Source organism: Tinamus guttatus, unplaced genomic scaffold, assembly GCF_059628265.1.
Source record: "Tinamus guttatus ecotype Peru unplaced genomic scaffold, ASM5962826v1 Tinamus_guttatus_pri_ptg000617l, whole genome shotgun sequence".
In the NCBI taxonomy this organism is placed as follows: domain Eukaryota; kingdom Metazoa; phylum Chordata; class Aves; order Tinamiformes; family Tinamidae; genus Tinamus; species Tinamus guttatus.
In genome coordinates, this window is record NW_028289151.1 from 76,957 (window position 1) to 88,994 (window position 12,038).

Below are 12,038 nucleotides of genomic sequence, written 5' to 3' on the forward strand. Positions count from 1 at the left end.
AAGGGCCGGGCTGTAATGCAGCCCAGGGGCCGGCAGAGGGTAGTGCCAGGCCGAGCAGAGGAAGGGATGGAGCAAGGGCCTCGGGAAAAGCAGCGCCGGGAACAAACATACACGGAAAAACAGTTCTTGGAGAGCGAAAACGGAGCCAACGGGCAACATCTCCCCCAAAATTCCTTATAAAGCGATCCAAAATAATTTGGGGAGATGAGAAGGGTCTGGTTTGTGTCACCCAGGAGGTAAAGGGCCCGTTTTATCCCAAGAGAGGGTGTAAAGTTTTAATAGGGATAATGGGCACTGCTTTAGAGCGGGAAAACGGTCCCTTGGAGGACGGGATCTGCTGGGAATGGGATGCCGGGCTCCATACAAATAAATACAGTGGCCAACACGGACTCCCAAGGATCATCTTCCCCCCAGTAAAACCTCAGAGAAGAGTTTGGCTTTTTATTAGACAGGAGGGAAAAATAAAAAGAAAGGGACGGGGACGCTGCTCGGCGACCACTTTGGGTGATTTCCTCAATTTTATCCACTCTGAGGCTGATCGTGGAGGAAATTTCTATCAAAACGGTGGATTGAGCTGTTGGATGCCCAAATTCCTGGTGGCAGGTGTGGATCGCATCCTCTTTTCCCCCTGGATATGGGTATTTAAGCCAAGGGAGCCCAAATATCTACGGTGAGGTTAACCTACCGCCTGATGTCAACCCCGGCGCCGACTGTACTGGAGGGTGTTTCACCCGACAGGAGACGGTGACCGGAATCAAGGGGGGATTTTCAGCACAATTCACCCGAAAAAAGAAGCTGCGCGCGGCCGCCTGGATGTAGGGAATGAAATCCCATTCCCGACAGCTCCCTGGGTTTCTTTGGCACGGGAAGCGGTGGTGCCAAGTCAGGAACGTTGGGATATTAACGGAGACAATGCTGGAAACGTCACGGTTCCGTATATCCATATTTAAATGCTAAATGTGTCAGAGATGTGAGATCTGGAGAAGGATTTGTCACCCTGTCCTGACACCTCCCCGTCACAAACCCTTGGGACACGGATGCGCCGCGTGTTCGGAGCCGGAGAGCGATCCCCATCCAGAGCCAAGGTTCGGCCGAATTCCTTGGGCAAATCGGGATGCTTCCACCAGGCCCTGGCTCGGTGGCATCTCCTTGGGTTCCATTTTAATATCCATAGGAACAAAATCCACAGGCCACGAGCCCTACACCTCTATGCTCAGCTTTTTGCACCCCAAGGGCCCCAATATCTTTAATATCCCACCCAAAAAGGAGACTTCCAAGAGGTTTCCTTATAGCCAACTTGCTGGGGAATGTTATAATCGAGTGATATCAAATTATTGGCAAGGAGGAAAAAAAAAAGACGAGCAATTCATTCCCATTCCCGCGGGCTCTGCCGCTTTCCGCTTCCGCGATGTGTGTCAGTGGGGAAGCACAAACAGGATTACGTTTCCATCTGACCGATTTAGGCAGCCGCCGAGAAGAGCGTCCGCGTCGCCTGGAACGAATCCAACGGCTCCGGCGCCATCGGGCTCTTATTGGAAACCCTAATCCTGGGGCTCGCGCGCTCCGGGGGAAGCCGAGCGCTCCGGACGCTGCGGGAGCCGCTTCCTGCTCGGCACCCGGAGAGGCGGGATACTCACGTCCGAGGATATCGAGAGCTTTGGATTTTGCCTGTTTTGCCCCTATTTCCAAGCTCCCTAACTCAGGGGGAAAGGGGAACATTAACATGAAACCAGAAGCAGCACCCCAAATAAAACCAGAGCTTGACACTCCTTAAATAGAAAAATAAAATGCTCGTTGGCCATTTTATCGCTTTTTTTCCCCAACCTTTGGCTCAAGACGGTGACATTGTTTTATGTTTACAGTTAAACCAGACCCACTTTGTGCCTGCGCTTGGTTAATTCACCGGACGGGAGCCGCTTCTGCCGAGAACAAACGATGGCAGAAACCAAAAACGTTGGCGAGAGGCGACGGCGCAAAACTAACATTGAAGTGTGCGGACCCAGTCGGGAGATGGGTCTGAACGTTCCTCCGTGGAGATTATTTCAGGACAAAGCACGTGAATTCCACCTTTCCACGTGGATCATTCCCCAGACTCAATCCCATGAACAGACCGCGTGAGACGGGAGCGTTCGGGATGACGCGACTCGGAAAACCGGGCGGCTTCCGAGCCGGCGCGCTCCTGTCTTTAACAAAAACGCCGAAATTAAGCGTCTTTATGGAGTTTTCCACAAGAGATTTCAGAAAGCCAGCCCCGTATTGTCCGGGTTGTGTCTGTAACCATGAAAGTCTCTCAGTAAATAAATATATTTGTCCCCTGCAGCCTCGCTGTGACATTCAGGTGCTGCAAAACCAACTCAGGGCTTTTAGAGATGAGGATGTGAAATAATACACGTGTATTTGGGCTTTTTCGACCCAGGGATTTTGTGGCACGCTCCCAGGACCAAAATCTCCTCTGAAAAAGGAGTTCTCTGCATAAAAACACCCGAAAACCACCCAGAAATCCTGTTTTCTGGAGTTTCAGAATCCAAACTGGATCAGATGGGGCAGCTGAGAGGACATCCGAGATAGAAGCAGCCAACTATCAAACCCAACAACAGCCCTTGGCCCGTCCAGACGGGCTTGACACGTAGCCACAGACGATACAAACCACACGTAAATATAACCATATATGTGCACGGAAGAAAGCCAAGGAATTGGGCTCAAAAAGAGCCAAAATTGCCCTAAAAAGCTCTCGAGAAGCTTGGTAGATTTGTTTCGTTGCTGCCACCGGTATCGTTGTTTTCTGGTCCAGAAAAATACCGCATTTTGGGCGACAACCAGTGCGGTAGGACCCAAACCGCGGGCGGAACGGCCTCTTTCTGGCCCGGCTGTTAGCACGGATGCGCGCGGTGCCGAAACGCGCCGCGACGGTTACCTGGAATCAGAGTCGGCCCTTTGAGGCGTTCGGGACGTTTTCACCAGCCGACGCCTCCGCCCGGCATTTTCAAAGCCACTGGGTCAAAGAAATACCTGGGAGGAGAAGAAACACACCGTAAGTGAGGATTACAACCCCCCAAAACACCCACGATTTCAGTTGTTTTTCCCAAGCTTTTTTCCCAGGCCTCGGGAAACGGAGGGCAAAGGGAATTTGCTGCAGGCGAACGGGTATGGAAACAAGAGGCCAGGTAAGGACCGACCTGCTGAGCGGCTCCAGGTAATTTGAGGCTTTTCCCCTAGGAAGCAGGGGTGGAAAATTGTTCTGGACGCACCTGAGTCACCCCAAAGACTCGTTTTTTTCCTGCAAGCAATAAATAATGGAGGTTGAAAGGGATGGCTGGAGGTCTCCTGTCCAACCCGGGGGTTTTTTCCGAGCTCGGGGAAGGAGGACACCAAAGCAAAACCGGGAGCGAGCGCGTTACGGGAACGCTGAATACGGAACGTTACTGCTTGGAGTCTGGATCTGCAGGGAGATAAAGCCCCCAAACACTAAAAACACCCGGGTTACACATCTCTACCTACGTTTACAGTCATTCATGGGCCATTCCAGCCACTTTGGGTCGAGTATAAAGCTGAAAAGAAAGTCTAACTCATCAAGCGTTGGTGCTTTGGGGCATCTCCATGAGCAGCCTTGCTCCCAATAAGGTATCACTGATAATAAGACAGCAGTAATGTACAATATCAATAACATAAAACTCGGATTTAACCTCCATTTCTTTCCTGCAAACTTTTTCTCTGCTCACTCACATTAGCAACAGCCTCTAAAAGCTTTTTTCCCCCTCCATCTCTTCGGGCCCTGGAGCCCAAAGCGCCTGCTTGGAAGAAGAAGCTTAGAAACACCCGTCTTGGAGGGCCGTCAAACGCACGGAAGGAGGATTTACGGTCAAAAAAACAAGAAATGTGATTTACAAGGCAGGTTATCGGGTTTTGCCATCTTTTTGTCTGGGAGAAACAGAAGGGAACGAATGGGAACCGCTCACGGGGTTGGCAGAGTCGGAGGGGGAAGCGTCCCGGCTGTGATGAACGCGCACGCACAAGTCGGGGCTCGAAGGGGCGCGCGGGGCGTGAGCGTTCCTGCTAAATAAACAGCAACAACACAAAGCAGGAGAGATCCGTGTTTTCCGAAGGGCTCCGGCTGCGTGAGCGGCAAGCGCCGGGCGAGACCCGCCGTGCCAAACGGCTGCAATAACCGGGAGAAAATTAAGGAATTGGGAGTTATCATCCCAAAGCAAGGGGAAAAATGGCTCTATGCGATCACACCTGTGGTTTGTCGCTGTATCCTGACACTCCTCTTTCCCCCGAGTTTTACAGCAGCTGAATTTTGAGCTTTCTAGCTTTTTTTGCACTGAAATTCACCCCTCGGTGTGGTAGCCCCTCTCTGGCTCTCCACGGCTTGTGGAATAACCAGGATCCATCAATGGTGGCTGTGACGTGACGGCCACCGCGGGACCAAACCGCTTTGCTCGGGTGCTACCTCACCTGCAAGATGCCACTTTCCTGAGACAGGAGAGGGAAAAAAGCATCAAAATCTTGGAGGAAAGCAAAATTTCTGGAAGATTAACATGAGCTCCAGGGAAATGGAGATCTGCAGAGCCCGGATGAGGCCGCGTAGCTCCGGTCGCCTCCGTTTCGTTCCTGGGCTCGTGTTTCCGTCCCCGGAGCAAGCCGTGACGAAGGGAATCCTGCCCGGGCTCGCTCTCACGGCACAGGTCGGTGTTTGACGTATCCCCCGCGGAGACGTCGCCGCGCGGGAGTTTTCCCCACTTCCAGAAGCGGGAAAACTCGGGCGCCGCGTCCCAGTCGTGCAGCAGGGGAGGCTTCTGCCTTGGAGGGTGTTGGGAGAGCGGGAGACCCTCAAAGAAGCCACTTCAGAGCCCAGGAATCTCCATCAGCACCAGGATATCGACCTCTCCGGAGCCTCTTCCGAGCGGCACAAGGGACATGATCCGAGCGGCTTCGGCTGCAGGTACCGGAGGCTTCCCGGGACGGCAGCTCCGCGTCGGCTCCGTTTCCAAGGCCAACGAGGCTCCGCAAGCAGCAGGACAGAGCAGGCGTTGGCCAAAGAAAGTTCTATTTTGTCTAGAGACACTTATCTTGAAGGTTGTTCCAAGGAGCCAAGGTCGCTCCGTAGGATCCGGCCAGGACGGCAATTTGGGCCTCAAAAGGCGCAGGATTTTCCCCATCGCGTGTTGGGATTTTACAAGCCCGTTGCCAACACCGATTTACTGCAAAGCTGCCCTGAAAATCAAGAGCTGAAATAGCACAGCGTGTAAGCTGGTTTAAAAGCCCGTTTGGCAGCGTTAAAAATCAAAAAATGGCAAAATGAGGTTGGTTTAAGCAGCTTTTCCCCACCTGAAGTCAAAGGAAGGGAGAAAAGGTTGGTACAAAAACACAGGGCATCTCTGCATTAAATTTTTAAATTAATTCATCATCCTAGAACGCCTCTTGCTACGGAGGTGAAGGTTTTGAATGCTCTGGGAAAATTCTCTGCTGCTTACAACTTTCCAACCTTTTGCATTAGTGTTTTTCTCTCTTAATAATGGTAAATTTGGAGCCTGGTTTCCTCTGGCGTCAGTGTCGCCATCGAGGGGGTGAATTTGGGCACTTTGGGACAGGATGGTTTTGGTTGCAGCTGGTCGTGGATCTTCTTGCTCCATGTGGTGCTCGTTGTTCCTTTATATCCCCCATCCCAGCCATTCCGCAGTTCCCAAATCCAAGTCGGACACGACGTCCTCACGAGAATCCTCATCCCTGACGTTGGCTAACGCAGAAGCCCGGCGCCAACGGGAGCCAGTTGAAGACCTATTAGGAGCCTCAAGCCGTTTCCAACACAAATCTGGAGCGGAATGGGATAAATTCACTCGGGAAGACGCAAACGGAGCGGTCGACGTCAACGGGAGCGGTTATCCGGGGCGACAAGGAAGGCATTCCGTGCGCCGCGAGGCTCTGGGGCTGGTGGAGTGACTAATACCCCGACGAGGCGGGTGAAGCAACAGGGAAAACACGATTTTTGACTCCCACGGAGCAGCTCCGTGGAGAAGGAAACGCGGTGACTGCAGGGGTCCACGGGCAGCTCACGCCGTGCAGCTTCCTCGCCCTTTTCCCAAAGGGATTTGGGAAGCGGAGCAAGGAACACACACTCACCTGGCAGGCATTTTCCATGAGAACTCGGTCACCACGTGCTTGGGTGACACTGGCTTTCCTAGGAAAGGAGAGGAAAAACGTGTCCTCCTGGGTATGCAAAGCGTTCCAAGAAGGTGAAATTATCCAACACGGAAACGCTCCCGTTAATCCTTGAACTCAGCTACTCCTTTCAACCTGAATTCCCTTGTACGTAGGGCCAAAGCTCTGGTGTCTCTTGATCGGACAACGCAACGTTACAGAAAATGGGTGGTTAAAGCCACGAGTCCACGTTAAATGGGCTGAAGATCCCCAGAACAACCGCAAATGGGCTGAAGATCCCCAGAACCACCTCAGTGTTTCAGCTCAGGCTCCAAAGCTTTGGAAGTTCAACCACAAAAACCCTCCACAGCCCAAACCAGGCCAAGTTTGGTCTTCCAAACCGTTGGACCTTAATTTTAAGCGATCCGGTCGCGTGGACGGGATCTTCCCCAAAAGCCAACGGCACCTCCAAGACGGTCCCGCGTCCTTGCCCAAGCCCCTGACCTCCAGCTGAGCAAGGCCCAGGTTTAACGCGCTACATAGATGAATTTACTCAATACTGGGAGTTCTGCCCCCAAATTCAATACGCTGATTATTTGCCTGAGGAATAAAGTCCATCTTAACGCAAGACTTGGAGCGGCCGTTGGAGAGGAGATGTCCAAGATATCCGAGTGGAAAGTAAAGGAGCCTGAGGCGCTAAACGCGAGTCCTCGACACACAAACACTGAAAAAGAGAAAACTAAGGCAAAGGAACCAACTAGCTACCGATTTTCCCCTTTTGCAGCTCAAATCTTAATTATCCTCGTTACTAGCAGCATGTGTAAGGTATGAACAGGGCTCAGCTTGGAAAAAAGATGCTAAAATCCAGCGCTTTTGAGCAGAACCGGGTCCCTTAGCACCAGCTCAATCCAATTCCTTCTTCCTGTACGCAGCAAATGAGAAAGCACCAAAATTTTGCCCATTTTGGCTGGAATTTTCCCCTGGATGGAGCAGCGATCGTCCGATGGTCTGCAAACAAGCGGCTGTCAACACACGCAAGGTCAGCGGCGTTTGGCAACAGGCGGTTCCGAATCCAGGTGTCTCCTCCTCTCCCAGCGCTGCCGTGGCTCCGGATGACTCCCTAGGCACAGGAGGGATTCAAAAAGCTTTGGCTTGCAGGGAAAAAAAATAAGGAATACATAAAAACAAGGATCCTGTTGCAATTTTGCCCTCCATACGTGCGACCGGTTGATGTATTCGCAGGGTAGCAGCCACATTGAGCTAGCAGGGAAGATAATCAGGCAATAATTCCAGTGTTGTTCCTTTGTCAATCCATTAAATTCCTTGGGAGCAACTCGTGCTACCTACAAGAGAGCCCTGGATTTAGCATTAAGGGCAGGCAGCCTCCCAAAGTTCGGATTTTCAAGGCGGATCCTTGCATCCCGTTGGAAACCTGGGGGCAAATTCAAAGAGAAAGGCCAAGAGCAACCTTTGGACGAGCCCTTTGCACTCTCCTCCCTTCCCAACCGCGTCGGGATCGGCGCCATATCCATAAACTCCGGACCGCAAACACCAACTTTGCCCATGTTCAAGGTTATAAAGCCGACCCGGTCAAGGCACATTTGCCATCGCCAAGGTTTTGCCGCCCGGGTTTTCCTCGGTGCAGATCCTTGGCAATGGGAAATCTGCAGGAAAATCGCACAAAAGCGCTTAAAATTATACTAAGTTGCATTAAGTTACACTGATATGTCATCGGCTGCCTCGCTGCTGATTAAGCGTTAACGAAGCCAGCGCTAGTTTCATCCTAATGCTCCGAAGGCTGCTGGAAAACCAGGAGAATCCGGGGCGATTCCGCTGCCGTGACAACCCTTCCTTGGGGCCACAGGACCGGCCACGTAAAACGGGGACAGAATGACCAAGCCGGGGCCACCGCGCGTCACCGCAGGCCGCGCGTGCCCCGAGCTATTTGCCCTCTTTTTACATAAATAAGGATTTGGAGGCTGACCGAGTCCTTCCAGCTCTCACATTAACCCCTGCCAGCTGATTAGCCGGTTCAAATGGGCTTGAAACGCGATTTTAATTAGCGAGCGTGAAAGTGATTCACGTTTGCGAGCGCCTTCGCCACCCCTATCTCCGTTATTAAACTTTAAAGGCTGACACGCCGGCAGGCCGTAATTAAAACAGGTTGCCACGATACCCTAAAAGACGGTTTAATTGCACAAGGAGCTACGTTTGTTCAAACATCTAATTGCTTAATTATGCGCGGGTTCATTTAGTGCTATGGGGATCTAAGCGCATAGGTCAACTCGTCCCGTTTCGAGATAAATTGGACTTTGTCCTTCCTGGATTGTTATTTTTGAAGCTTTTTATCCGCCCCACGACGTGGCGCGATCCTCTCCCAAGGGCGATTCTGGCGATTGCACAGTGTTAAATATGTATTTTTTGAGTTGACATAATGCACAAAGCAAACGGGAATGAAATAACCTGCCACCGAGCGGGATTTCCAGTCCGGATCGCTCGGATAAAAGCTCCGGCCGAACGGATAAGGGAAAACCATGAGGATCTTCATGCCTATGCTCATCACTCTTATACCAATATATAATTACCATTTTTTCTTAAACTATATTAGAGCAAAGAGCAAAACTGCCGTGTTTTCAGTACAGAAAGAGAAAGAACAGTTAAAGCAGACAAAATTTTCTAAGCCTGAACACGGCTATTGCTGCTACCCTGTTAAATGCAGCGTTTCTCAGATGAGATTTCCGTGCGCGCACGGGAGGAGCGGAGCATCTGCAAACAAAATTAATAAATGCTCCTTATTCTGCCCGGGAGATTCCCAAAACCTCCGTTTGAAGGCAGCAAAGGCACCGGAGGCCGTCGGAGCGGAGGGCCTGGCGTCATTTCCCGCTTCCGGGATCTCACCGCGAAAGTTCCTGATTTCAGGATGTTCGTCCGACTTTCGCCCGCTACCAAGTGGTTCCTGTTTTTGGTTATTTCTTTATTTTTTTCAAGGCTGGACCCGTGTTATTCTTGCCCCGCTTTTGGGCTCCGTGGTGGCGTTTGAAGGGGAGCAGCCCACGGGGCCAGGCTCATTCCAAGCTTTTTGGGAATGTTATAATTAGGAATACAGTGACACGGATGCAGCCGAGACATAAGCAGCGACCGAATTTCCCCCCAAATGGCATAAACAGTAACAAAGCCACTCAAATCCATTAAAATAAAAAGAATTAGAGGGGGGAAAATAAATGGGAAGCAAGTATCAGTTCTCAGGAGCAAAAGCAACAGCACAAAGCGACTTTAAACCACACTGGCAGCTCCAAAATCCTTGCAACCAAATTACTCGGGAATTAGGAAAGATTTGACCCAAGTTACCGGTTTTAATTTTCCTCTGCCTGCAAATTAAGGAGTCACTGCCCTGGCGCAAACAAGTCACCGCAGGACAAATCCTGCACAGAGAGGTCTGGGATTGCACAAGAGACACGGAACGGATGCAAGAACCAAAACAGATTTGGCATTTTTCTGCCCTCCTACCCATTTCCTAACAAGGCGATGGGTATTTCGGATTATTTCTGGATATTTCATCGCCCGCTTGCATCCTGACAGCGTTTTTTACGGTGATATTTAAACACAATCTCTAGAGCCAAACAGAAATGCTCTAAAACTCAAGGCATGGAGATCCGGACACCGAGGCGGCTCTGCCATGGATTTCTCGGGAATGAGGAAGGAGAACGTGAATGAGCCACGGTCCGGACGCGGTTTCTGGAAGCACAAACTCAATTTGCACCAAAACGCTTCTAAATCCTCTTGGGTGTCAAAGCTCCAGGCAAGAAATAGCTGCTCGGAGGTGTCAAAAAGCAGCATTAGCCCCGGTTTCCCCTAAGCACAGCCCAACAACTGACCCAAAATGACTTTTTGGTGTTTTCTTGCAAAAGGCCATGCCAAAAGACACCTTTTTTTCCATAAACGCGGAGCTCTCCAAAGTCTTTGCCTCCTTAAGCTGCCGTTTAAGAAGTATCAAGACATTGGGCACCACTTAATAAAAAGGTAACGGGTTCTAGGAACAACTTGCACACAAGGAATTGCTGCATGAGAACAGGACAACATCAGAACTTGTCACAGCTGATGCCATGTGGGGTTACAGCAGATCCCACACCCGTCTTCGTGGACAATCCCACAGGGAATTATCCACAGCTTGGCCTTGAAAGCGTTAAAACGAGTCCGCTCCTCCTTATCACAACCAGGTCTTAATCCCAGCCAGGTTAGTCACTAATCTTATTTCAACATCCTTTCAACAGGTAAAACAAAAGGTTTCCAAGAGCTCAGGAATGAGCGGGGTGAACGTCCCGGCCGGGTAAATCCCGGCCGGTTCTCCGGAGCGTCATCCGCACAACTGGCACGCGAGCGCCCGGGCTAAAGCAGCGGCTTCCTCCGGAGAGAGCGCCCATGTTTTCTTCCGCTCGCTTTTTCCTGCTCCGCTCGGAAGCGAGTGCCAAGACGGGATTCATCCTTCGGACCGGGGTCAGGCTGGAGGCGAGCAGGGAGCTCGGTCTTTACGGTTCGTTTTCCACCGCTGCATCCCTCCCTATATAGGGGTGTCAACGCATATTCCCCGGTTTTGGGTCTGCTCCTGGTTTTTCTCCTTCCTACACGTTACTGCTGGGAGGTTTCGGTGCGTCGTCCAAGAGTTAAACTCGTTCCGATGCCAAAAACACCCAAACGCATCAACGCGCGAGTACAAGCGGCGGCGACGGGAGGAGAAACAACGCGGCTCTTCTCGGCGTCGGCGCTTACGCGCGGCGGGACGGCGAGCGCGGAGAACGCAATCCCAGGAGCCGGATCCCCCGCGTTTAGCTGCGGAATTGCGAGCCGGACAACTCGCCGTCTTCTTAAGGGAGAGGCGGATTTATTTCCCAAAGAGCAAGGTGGAATTTTTGCCTGCAAACAAATGGTTGACATTCTTGAATTCTCTCCAAATAGGCTTTGCCAGCAGATAATTACCGGACCAAAAGTTGACTCCGAGGAATTTTTTCCAAATATCGAGGAAGCGCGGCGAGGCCGTTGGGTCGCGTACGGAGAAGAGCCCTCCAACCTAGCGTGGAAGCCTGGAAATAACTCACCGAAAGGGAATTAGGCACCGGAGCGACCAGTGGGTCATCCGCTGGAATAAGATCGTCTGCTAGAAAAAGATCAATTCCTGCTGGGCTGGAATCCGCGTTTCCCTCTCCAGAAGGGGATTTCTGCTCAAGATAGGGCCGCCGCCAGCAGTAATTTAGCTAACGATTTACAACCCCTATCACCGAGCGCCGTTAATCACCCGAGAGGCGCGTTGGATTCCAACCCGGCTTCTCCTGATGGTTTAAAAACATTCAAAGGCCCCCGGGTCACAACAGAAAAGGGCTTGGGGGGGATTTTAACTCACGCCGCGCCGAGTCCAACGCTAGAAAGCCCCAACAACCCCCATTTCGTTGGCATTTCGGCCCTGCAAACGCTTGTGTTGGTCGTTACTTTGCCCAGCGGGAACTACGGACACTGCCAAGTTCGAGCTGCCTTTGAGCGCTGGAGGGAAATTTAACTTGCAGTATTTTAAGTATATTAAGTAATTATTATTACTTAATGAAGCCGTTTCACTCGATTCAGGCCTAGCTACCCCAAAAGTTGTGAGGAAAAGTATAAATAAAGCTAAGAAAAGGTTTTAATCGAGGCTGGCGCATCAGAAATATAAGACCAAGCCTCTGTAAAACAACTAAATACATTTTAAGTCACTTCAACTGCTCTGATACTTCACAGGTGATAAAAACAACAGGAATATAAGGCAATAATTGAGTATTTTAAAACAGCAGCCCAGCAGCAGGGGCTTCTTGTCCAACTATCGGCGATCGGCCTTAATCTTTGCTGACTGCTAAAGCGACGAGTCCATAAAGGTT

General features: G+C 51.1%; 1 protein-coding gene across 1 annotated transcript in view; it reads right to left on the minus strand.

The window, feature by feature from the left end:
- BRD4 (bromodomain containing 4) overlaps positions 1–12,038 on the minus strand; it is a 40,480-nt gene that overhangs the window by 27,175 nt on the left and 1,267 nt on the right. The window contains exon 2 of the mRNA XM_088535130.1: positions 2,915–3,009. The gene's annotated coding sequence lies outside the window, so the exon portion shown is untranslated. The remainder of the gene's footprint in view (positions 1–2,914; positions 3,010–12,038) is intronic.